The sequence below is a fragment of the Salvelinus alpinus genome, chromosome 19 (assembly GCF_045679555.1).
Source record: "Salvelinus alpinus chromosome 19, SLU_Salpinus.1, whole genome shotgun sequence".
NCBI classification, from domain to species: Eukaryota; Metazoa; Chordata; class Actinopteri; order Salmoniformes; family Salmonidae; genus Salvelinus; species Salvelinus alpinus.
The window spans coordinates 28,755,836-28,767,168 of NC_092104.1; the positions used below are offsets into that span (position 1 = coordinate 28,755,836).

At 42.8% G+C, this 11,333-nt stretch overlaps 1 protein-coding gene across 3 annotated transcripts in view; it reads right to left on the reverse strand.

Annotated features, from left to right (window-relative positions):
• Nucleotides 1–9,412, reverse strand: part of LOC139545243 (synaptic vesicle glycoprotein 2C-like) — a 53,898-nt gene extending 44,486 nt beyond the window's left edge. For 2 of the 3 annotated variants that reach the window (XM_071352800.1, XM_071352798.1), the window contains exon 1: nt 9,229–9,411. The gene's annotated coding sequence lies outside the window, so the exon portion shown is untranslated. Of the gene's footprint in view, nt 1–9,228 lie in introns of all 3 variants that reach the window. The other variant, XM_071352799.1, reaches the window with a different exon arrangement.
• Between the last annotated feature and the right edge of the window lie 1,921 nt (nt 9,413–11,333).

The following is an 11,333-nucleotide window of genomic DNA, read 5'->3' on the forward strand; positions in this document are numbered from 1 at the left end:
TCCTGTGTTACTGCTTTGTCTTTCTTGTTATTGGACTGTTCTTTTTTACAGAGAACCTTATTTAGATGAACATCGCTGAGCTGTATTACAGAGGACACTCGGGTTAGGTGTTGTTAAATAACCATCTTCTGGGATTTAATATGAAAACCTGTCTGTCTCAACCCGTCTGTTATACTGTACTACTCTCCTATTGGATCCCATTCTGCAGTTTATATTTTAGAACTCTGCTTCTGTTATGTGAACTCAGAGTCAGGCCCTGCCAGTGGCTTGTCAAGACCCCTGACAGACTCTCAAGACATTGACGCTTCCTAGTGTTTCATGCAGGTCAAGAGTTGGGTGATCACACACCTCTAAATACAAAGTACACACACACACACACACACACACACACACACACACACACACACACACACACACACACACACACACACACACACACACACACACACACACACACACACACACACACACACACACACACACACACACACACACACACACACACACACACACATGCTCTCTCTCTCTCTCTCTGTGTGTGTGTGTGTGTGTGTGTGTGTCCAGTGTCTGTCTGTCAGAGAGTCTGTAGAGCATAGCCCAAGCCGCCCTGTCAGTGGTGATGAGGATCAGTGAAGACCTGTGCGCATACCAAGGCCCTCACACTCCACCTCACCTGACCACCACTGACTGACGAGACTGAGACAGCACAGGCCGCCAGATCAACAGGGGCATACGCACTGCTATTTACCATACCACTCCCAGAGATTGGCCCAGTGGGGTTCCTCTGTCACGGGAAAGATTTAGATATTTATATATTTCTTAATTCCATTCTTTTACTTTTAGATTTGTATGTATTGTTGTGAATTGTTAGATACCACTGCACTGTTGGAGCTATGAACACAAGCATGTCGCTGCTCCCGCAATAACATCTGCTTAATATGTGTATGTGACCAATAAGATTTGATTTGATTTGAGTGGACTGGCATACAGAGGGTTAACACAAGACGTGCAGCTACCATTATTGTGAACTGTCTGAGGATGGCTTGAAATAGGCCCTGGTCTGGCGTTAGCCTCTGTCTGGGTGATGGATGGTGCCTCTGCTTTCCTTCAGCCTCTTTAGACTGGGGAAAAACTCTAGGTCAACTATTACGTGGCTGCAACTTTCCAACTAATCCGCAGACAAATGACCAGATTCAAGACATGATTTTAAGGCATTTTGCCGGGCTACTGACACTAATAAAAAGTTTTCACAAACTGAGAAAAGTGTTTATGGTGTTAGCAGGTTAGCATTTCTTGCCATGAATCTTGTTCTGGAAGTAGGTCTGCAGAGTGGTAACTAGCTGGCACAGCCACAAAGTCATCCAATTTAAAACCTAACCTTAACCACATTGCTAACACTAATGCCTAACCCTCACCTTAAACTAAGACCAAAAAGCACATCTGTATTTTCATACATTTTTTCAATATAGCCAATTATAACTTTGTATCTGGCCTATCTAAGGGGAAATCACTCAGTTTTGCCTCCAAGACAAGACTCATGACAATAAACGTCAACCTGCATTTAAAGATGACACTATAATAGAGATTTAAATGAGAGTTTAAAAAGAAGGAAACAGAGAAAAAAAATGTATGTAAGAATGCTGTTAATTGACTACAGCTCAGCATTCAACACCATAGTACCCTCCAATCTCATCATTAAGCTTGAGACCCTGGGTCTTGACCCCGCCCTGTGCAACTGGGTCCTGGACATCCTGATGGGCCGCCCCCAGGTGGTGAAGGTAGGAAACAACATCTCCACTCCACTGATCCTCCACACTGGGGCCCCACAAGGGTGCGTTCTCAGCCCCGTCCTGTATGCCCTGTTCACCCACGACTGCGTGGCCTTGCACACCTCCAATTCAATCATCAAGTTTGCAGATGACACAAAAGTGGTAGGCTTGATTACCAACAACGACGAGACAGCCTACAGGGAGGAGGTGAGGGCCCTCGGAGTGTGGTGTCAGGAAAATAACCTCTCAATCAATGTCAGCAAAACAAAAGAGATGATTGTGGACTTCAGGAAACAGCAGAGGGAGCACCCCCCCAATCCACATCGACGGGACAGCAGTGGAGAAGGTGGAAAGTTTTAAGTTCCTCGGTGTACATATCACAGACAAACTGAAATGATCCACCCACACAGACAGTGTGGTGAAGAAGGCACAACAGCGCCTATTCAACCTCAGGAGGCTGAAAAAATGTGGTTTGTCACCGAAAACCCTCACTAACTTTTACAGGTGCACAATTGAGAGCATCCTGTCGGGCTGTATCACCGCCTAGTACGGCAACTGCATCGCCCACAACCGCAAGGCTCTCCAGAGGGTGGTGCAGTCTGCACAATGCATCCCCGGGGGCAAACTACCTGCCCTCCAGTACACCTACAACACCCGATGTCACAGGAAGGCAAAAAAGATCATCAAGGACAATAACCACCCGAGCCACTGCCTGTTCACCCTGATTCCATCCAGAAGGCGAGGTCAGTACAGGTGCATCAAAGCAGGGACCGAGAGACTGAAAAACAACTTCTATCTCAAGGCCATCAGATTGTTAATCAGCCACCACTAGCACAGAGAGCACATTTCTTCAGATTTGATATCATTGGCCACTTTATTAAATGGAACACTAGTCACTTTAATAATGCCACTTTAAGAATGTTTACATATCTTGCATTACTCATCTCATATGTATATAATGTATACTGTATCCTTCACTATCTTTTCTTTACTATCTATTGCATCTTAGCCGCTCTGTCACTGCTCATCCATATATTTTATACTTATATATTCTTAGCCCTTTCCTTTACTAGATTGTGTGTATTAGGTTTTGTTGATGAATTTGTTAGATATTAGGTTGTGTTGTGGAATTGTTAGATATTACCTGTTAGATACTGCTGCACTGTCAGATCTAGAAGCATAAGCATTTCGCTGCACTCGCAATAACATCTGCTAACCGTGTGTATGTGACCAATAAATTTGATTTGATTTGATTTGAGGACAATTTGCTGGATCTGATCTCATGCATAATGAGTCTACCTTTTGGACTAAAGGGAAATACACTACCGTTAAAAAGTTTGGGGTGACTTAGAAATGTCCTTGTTTTTGAAAGAAAAGCACATTTCTTGTCCATTAAAATAACATCAAATTGATCAGAAATACAGCGTAGACATTGTTAATGTTGTAAATTACTATTGTTGCTGGAAACAGCTGATTTTGTATGGAATATCTACATAGGCGTACAGAAATTTTGCAATTATGTTAGCACAGCTGAAAACTGTTGTCCTGATTAAAGAAGCAATAAAACTGTCCTTCTTTAGACTAGTTGAGTATCTGGAGCATCAGCATTTGTGTGTTCGATTACAGGCTCAAAATGGCCAGAAACAAATAACTTTCTTCTGAAACTCGTCAGTCTATTCTTGTTCTAAGAAATGATGGGCTATTCCATGCGATAAATTGCCAAGAAACTGAAGATCTTGTACAACGCTGTGTACTGCTCCCTTCACAGAACAGCGCAAACTGGCTCTAACCAGAATAGTCCGGGCGCTGGCTGGGCCACTCAAGGACATTCAGAGACTGGTCCCGAAGCCACTCCTCCAATGTCTTGGCTGTGTGCTTAGGGTTGTTGTCCTGTTGGAAGGTGAATCTTTGCCCCAGTCTGTGGTCCTGAGTGCTCTGGAGCAGGTTTTCATCAAGGATCTCTCTGTACTTTTCTTCGTTCATCTTTGCATCGATCCTGACTAGTATCCCAGTCCCTGCCACTGAAAAACATCCCCACAGCATGATGCTGCCACCACCATCCTCCACAGTAGAGATAGTGCCAGGTTTCCTCCAGATGTGATGCTTGGCATTCAGGCCAAAGACTTCAATCTTAGTTTCATCAGACCAGAGAATCTTGTTTCTCATAGTCTGAGTTTTTAGGTGCCTTTTGGCAAACTCCAAGTGGGCTGTCATATGGCCATTCTACCATAAAGGCCTGATTGGTGGAGTGCTGCAGAGATGGTTGTCGTTCTGGAAGGTTCTCCCATCTCCACAGAGGAACTCTAGAGCTCTGTCAGAGTGACAATTGGGTTCTTGGTCACCTCCCTGACTAAGGCCCTTCACCCCAGATTGCTCCCCCGATTGCTCCCCCGGCCAGCTGTAGGAAGAGTCTTGGTGGTTCCAAACTTCTGCCATTTAAGAATGATGGAGGCCACTGTGTTCTTGGGGACTTTCAATGCTGCAGAAATGTTTTGGTACCCTTCCCCAGATATGTGCCTCGACACAAACCTGTCTGGGAGCTCTACGGACAATTCCTTCAACCTCATGGCTTGGTATATATAGACAGGTGTGTGCCTTTCCAAATCATGTCCAATCAATTGAGTCTCATAGCAAAGGGTCTGAATAGTTATGTAAATAAGGTATGTCTGTTGTTGTTGTTTTTTCGCTTTGTCATTATGGGGTATTGTGTGTAGATTGATGAGGAAAATAACGAATCTAATCAATTTTAGAATAAGGCTTTAACGTAACAAAATGTGGAAAAAGTCAAGGGGCCTGAATACTTTCCGAATGCACAGTACATCTGGTGGTTAGAATGAAAAACAAAAGCTACCTTGTAGCAAGAGGAGTTTACTGGTTTCCTGACCAACACCTACTGAGGGCAGTAAACGCCTCATATGTTTTCATAAGATCATAATAGATCATCAATACTGCCTGCTTTGTGCAGTCTGAATGACAGACTGGACCAAACATACTCACTCACTCACACAAAGCAAAGCAGTAATGAAAAACAAGCTAGCTGCCAGTGTCCTTGCCCTCCCTGTATGCACTCCACTTGCATTTGGACTATTTTTTATTCTGTGGTTCAATGTGAATGCAAGTGCAAACATCCTATGATGGAAATACTAGCAACTTATGCTCCTTATTAGACTCATCCACACTGTTTTTTATTCAATATCCTGTCACATACTTTCACATTCAACCAATGTCAGGGATGCAATCTATATTTTAATGTATTCAGTCTTAGTCATGTTTGACTTGTGAGTGTCCTCCCCTTTGAAAGATAAGCGTAGGTGGACGGTTTGGTAGTTGGTTTGTTCCATCAGCATCAGACAGGGCAGGTCCAATCTCTAAATGGACCGACCCGCACGTAATCCCATCAAAATGGAGACCGCATGACCTCATCTGCAAGAAAGAGCCTGGGCCTGGGAGGTATTCATTTAGGAGATCCTGATGACATTACATGGAGAGAGAGAGATGGTGGAATACAGAAAAAAAGAGAGGGATGTATAAAGAGGGATAGGAAAAGGGAGTGGAATGGAGACAGGAGGAGTGGAGAGAGATGAAGGGGAGAGGAGGAAGGAGAGATGAGATGGGTAACTGGAAAGAGGAGAGGGTTGAAGGGGGAGAAGAGAGTGATGAGTGAGAGAGATTGAAGGAGAAAAGAGAACATGAGGCCCACTAGCCATGTAGGTACACAGATTACCCCTGAAAGAAACCTGCTTCAATAGTGCTCTGTAGTGCAGTCAACCTTCACAAGGATATTTTGATAATGGCGAACGGCTTAAAGTCAACTTTTATGGTTACTTCGTACTGCTGTTGCAGGTTGGCAATCCCCTTTTAACCTATAATAACTGGAATTATTAATTTTAATGTTGACTTCAATCAATCTCCTGCCAATAATGATAGAACAGTTCCCTCACCACTACAGTGGCCCTGGGTCTGAGCCCCTCCCTGTTCAACTGGGTCCTAGACTTCCTCACGGATCTCCCCCAGGTGGTGAGGCGGGGCAACAACACTATTTCTACACTGATCCTCAACACAGGGGTCACCCCAGCAGTGTGTGCTCAGCCCCCTCCTGTACTCTCTGTCCCTTATGACTTAGTGTATACACAACAGTGGTAGGCCTGATCACCAACAATGCTGAGACGGCCTACAGGGAGGAGGTTAGTGCCCTGGCGGAGTGGTGCCGGGGAAATAACCTCTCCCTCAACATCAACAAAACGAAGGAGCTGATCATGGACTACAGGAGACAGCAGAGAGAGCACGCCCCCAATCACATCGACAGGGCCACAGTGGAGAGGATCACCGAGGACCTGAAATGGTCCCACCACACCCACACCGTAGTGAAGAAGAGCAACAGCGCCTCTTCAACCTCAGGAGGCTGAAGGAATTCGGCGTGACTCCTAAGACCCTCCTGAACTTCTACAGATAAACCATCGAGAGCATTCTGTCGGGCTGCATCACCATCTGGTACGGCAACTGCACCGCCCACAACCACATGGCTCTCCATAGCTTGCCAGTTACTCTGCCTGGCACCTTAGACACTGTCACTTGCCGGCTACCACCCGGTACTCTGCCCTGCAGCTTAAAGACTGCTGCCCCATGTATATAGAGACATTGAACACTGGTCACTTTAACAATGTTTACACACTGTTTTACCCACTTTATATGTACTGTATATACTGTATTCTAGTCATGGCTCATCCTATATTAATACTGCTGTACACACCTGTTTTCTATTCATAGACTGTCCATGCTGTCTATACACACAATTTATATATATATATAGATATATATTCCGGGCTTGGGCATTGCTCATTCTGATATTGCTCGTTCTGATCTTTTTTATATTTTGGGATTATGTGTGTATTGTTATTGTATTGATAAATATTACTGCACTGTTAGTACTAGAAACATAAGTATTTCGCTGCACCTGCTATAACATCTGCAAACCTGTTTATGCGACCAATAAACTTTGATTTAATTTGAATGGAACTAATAGTGTTGTGATATCACGTGACAGTGCTGGTCAAAATTAATGGCACTTGTATATGCACTCAACTCCCCACACTACAGTGTGTCCTACAATAAAACAAAAGGCTGAAATACATTGCATTCACTGAACAGCACATCCAGCTGATTTCACAGATGCAGGGTATAATGGCCAATGATATATCAGATAACTGCAACTGATCTCTGGGATTTGTATTAGAATATCACCTAGTTCCCGTTTACTATAACTATGTCACATAATACTTAGCAGAGTTACATTTGAGTCAGGAAGGGAGGGATGATCCAAACAGTGTATGTGCCTTGGCTCCCAGAGAACACACACTGGTTCCTGTTTGGTCCATATGGTCACCCAGCCATGCCAGCCCCTTACCACCAAGCTAGGAAACACAGAGAGCCCTAACAGAGAAGCTGGAGAGCACACCACTTGCTGCTGGATGCAGCTTTTACACTATAGTTTATGGCTGTGCTTCACCAGGTTGACAGCCGTTTGGAAAGAGGCAAACCCAAAATACAACATGAGAGAAAATTGTGAAAATGGAGGCATGCATGTGTGAAGATATGTGAGAATTTGTGCAGGAAAAACCTTGCTCTGATAAAGACCAATACTGTGGGTATCCTGAGTAAGAGAAGTATTCCGGTAATATGAAAAACAAGGATTCAATTCTGTGGTTCAAATGTTAATTGAAGATGGGCAAGCGAGTTCAGAGGACGTGGCTGAATAACATTATTTTACAATGCCAAGTAATTACCGGGTTGACTCATTCCAGATATATGCAAATGATTTATCTGTACATTTTCCATTTGCTTAGTGCTTAGACCGGTGACTTACAAGGCTGACGCACTGGGTCTATTTGGAGCCTCCACTTTTACTGAATTGTCATTGGGCCAGTGTCATTGAACTACCTCTCAAGGATGTAGCTTTGAGTCAGGTGGTGTTGCTATAGGGGTTGGTTCCTAACCTTTTTTAGTTACTGTACCACCAACTAAATTGTGCTCTACCCGGAGTACCCCTGAAGTACCCCCTCATGTGCATTTCACAAGTAGGCCTATGGTCTCATGAGTCTTTTCAAGAACCCCTTGTAGGTAGGCCAAGTACCCCTAGGGGTCCTAGTTCCCCTGGAAGTGTGTACAGTATGTACCCCTATAGTGTATGGTCCACCTGGCAGAAAATGGTTTGGGTTTAGATTTGGCCCACCTTGCACACACTGGTTGAATGAATGTTGTTTCCACATCATTTCAATGAAATTAAGTTTAACCAATGTGGAATATACTTTGAATTGAGTCTGTGCCCAGTGGGGTGTGTCAAGCATATAAGATACAGGATTGATTGGGGATCTGATGTGAAAAAGAAAGCCCTTTCCTCTTCCATTAGCTTTTTCCTGAAAAGCCATCTGAAAGCCATGGCCTACACATGACTTCATTTTGCTGTCAACACCATTAAAAGTCAAGTGAGGATAAAGAAAAATAGTCTCATATTTCCCACCAACTGTCCAGCTAGACAACACCTCACATGAAAATATGTCAAGCCGTTTTGAAGACAACTTAAATGTTACCAAGCAAGCTTATAATTCTCCTACTACAGAGCACGTTGATGCAAATTTCCGCTTCACTGGACGTTCTCTTTGGTAGTCTATCAATCGTTGACTCAGTACCCAGCTCGCTACTGTACCCGCAGCCTTGCGCTCTTTTTGGCGGTAATGCAGAGTGCTTTAAGCGCCCGGGGTGACTGGCCGTCTGATACTCATTCACCGCAGACGAGAGCTTGTTTCAGACTTGCAGAGATTTGAGACAGTAGCAACTATCGACTTAAATTTTATTTGAATAAAGAACAAATATCATGGGCATCATGACTTTACTTGGTGGGTATGTCTAAAGGGTTAGCCTTGATGTAACAGGACTAAAACCAAACTGTTTTCTTTGAATTTAGCCTACATTTTAGCTTAGTATCCCAAATACTCCAAGTAGTGTATCTGGATGGTTTGAAGCACATTTTTTACACGGACTATAAAGCAAAGTCAAGCATAGACACTACATTCCAACAAAAACACCAAGCGCATCATTTTTGTCAGTATAGTTTCAAAGGCAATTCAACTGAAAAATCTGGTAAACTTCAGACGTAAGCTATGAATGAGACTGAGCAGCATTTTATAATTAATAAAGTGGGTTTCCCTGCCAACATCCTCCTCACAGTTGCACTGCAGTCTGTCATACAAGAATTAGGCCTACGTAACCGAACTTTGCATATGACAATATCAAAAAGTGTATTTTGCTATTTTACTTTACACTTAGCCTATAATGAACATTCTGCTGTATTCCGCGAAAGGCTATATGAAACAATGTAAACGAAACACTGTAGGCTAGCCTACTTGAATAAGAACAACCTCTGCTTTCCCACAGCGTTCCCTCGAGAAATCAAAGCGCTTACCTTTGTTTGAGAGAGGAAAAGTGGATGGCTCTGATTGTTAGCCATTGCACCAGGCGAGTTGCTTGTGTCTTACGAATCTGAATTTGCTGCTATCACACTGTAGAACTGAGGTAGTTAATGCCTTCCGGTGTGTTTTTTCGATGCAGTTCTCTCTCTGCAGTAGGCTACTTCAGGAAAAAGGAGATAGACAGAGAGAGAGAGGGGGGGGGGGGGGGGAGCAGAAGGGGCAGGGGATAGCTAGGAGAGAAAGTAAAATCAAAAATTGTATTTCATTGAGTGATGCAGGCAATTCCATCTAATGGAACAATCTCGTTAGAGGGAGAATGACGTGAAACACTGCGACGTGCGGTACTGTAGCGATGTGACCGAGGCTTTTTAACGAACATATTTTCTACAGATTTAAGAGCTCATGTTATTCTTCAAATACATTGTTAAAGTTTCATATTGAGCAATGGAAATGTATCGTTTTTGCAAGTTTTTGGGGCAAAGCAACAACAAAGACATTCAGATGACATGCTGAAGATGAATGGCATCCATTTGAAAGGCAAATGAATTGTGCTGTAAAACGGATTGTATTTGCTGAAAAGTTTGTGCCGTATAGCCTTATGTTAATGTGGCAGTGTATCATTGTGGCTCGTTATTGTAATGGAGTCAGCTTTGTTCTCGCCGGCATCATTTCATATTCCATTTGATGCGACAACAGCTCGACCTTTTGCAAACCATTGTGCCAAATTATAATTCCCGCCACAGTCTCGAACAGCGTAGTGTGTAGGCTAAAGAAAACACATTTACAAATTCACCTTATAGCAATGTTTTCAAGTTCACTTGATTAAAATGATTAATTCTGTATCTTAAATATTTGAAAACATACAGGGCTGGTATAATGTTGAAATAAATAATGAATTTATTTAAATTGACTGATTTCCTTCTATAAACTGTAACTCAGTAAAATCGTAGAAATTTTTGCATGCTGCGTTTATATTTTTGTTCAGTGTAGTTTGTAACCATGGAAGGCCAACTAGGCGACATCAGCTTTTTCATACTACGCTATCCACGGTCCTGAAAGACATTTTCCGCGAATGACCGCTGTCCATGGTCCTGACTCCATAAATTATTTCAGTGCTGAATTTGCGCCTTGAAAACACCACTACTACAGCGCGTTGGTGGATAGTACAGACACTGGATACATGAATAATTCATGACCTTTCCATTAAAGTTCTTCAGAAAATTCTGTGAATTAGGCCAATGTGATATGTGGGCCACACCACAATTTTCTCTCAATAAACTAAATGGCTGAGTCATGAGTCAGTCCTAATCTGAACAACCACTAAAAACATTACAAGTTCCACTGTTTGTTTTATGCTTGATTAGTTACAAGCATGAATTCATCAAGATGACCCAAGCAAATATAAATAGGCATGCTTTCCTACTTAATTCGGCCTTACCTTAGTAGGTTACATCTATTTTCTTTTGTGTCTCAGTGAAGCTTTCTGTCTGGTTCATTCTTGTTGTAACTCCATTCTTAACCACAGATCAGGCTTTTTCTCAAGTATAATCTAAGAAAAACAGTGAAAAGAACATTAACATTGGCATAAAGGAGAATTGGAATTATGTGTTGGCCTTCGGTGAAAAGCACGGGATCTGCTCTCACTAAACGTTAAAACAGAATTTCAATTGGGATATTAATATGAGTTCTTCCCTTTCTGCAAACATAGGTGTGCACCTGCACAGAGCAATACAGGGCAGTCCATGACCCAAGGCTGGTGTTAGAGTCACCAGAAGAATACTGACTGACAATCAATTAACAAGATGCCATGCGTGTCTAATGCTTCTCAATCTATAATGAATGGCACCCATCATTACTTGGCAGAACATTGGCTGTTGCAACATGAACTCCATGAATGCTATTAATTTAGTGAAAGTGTTTCAAAGTATCACCCTGATCTATCACCACGCCCAGGTCAGTGCACCTTCTTCTCTGAGCAATAACACTGAGGGCATAGTGATCACTGTTTCCCTGTTCAGCATTGAATATGAGTAATATAGCTGACGAAAGAAACTGCAATCAGTCATGAAAAGAAAAAGAGACTTCAAAAGTATCTGAG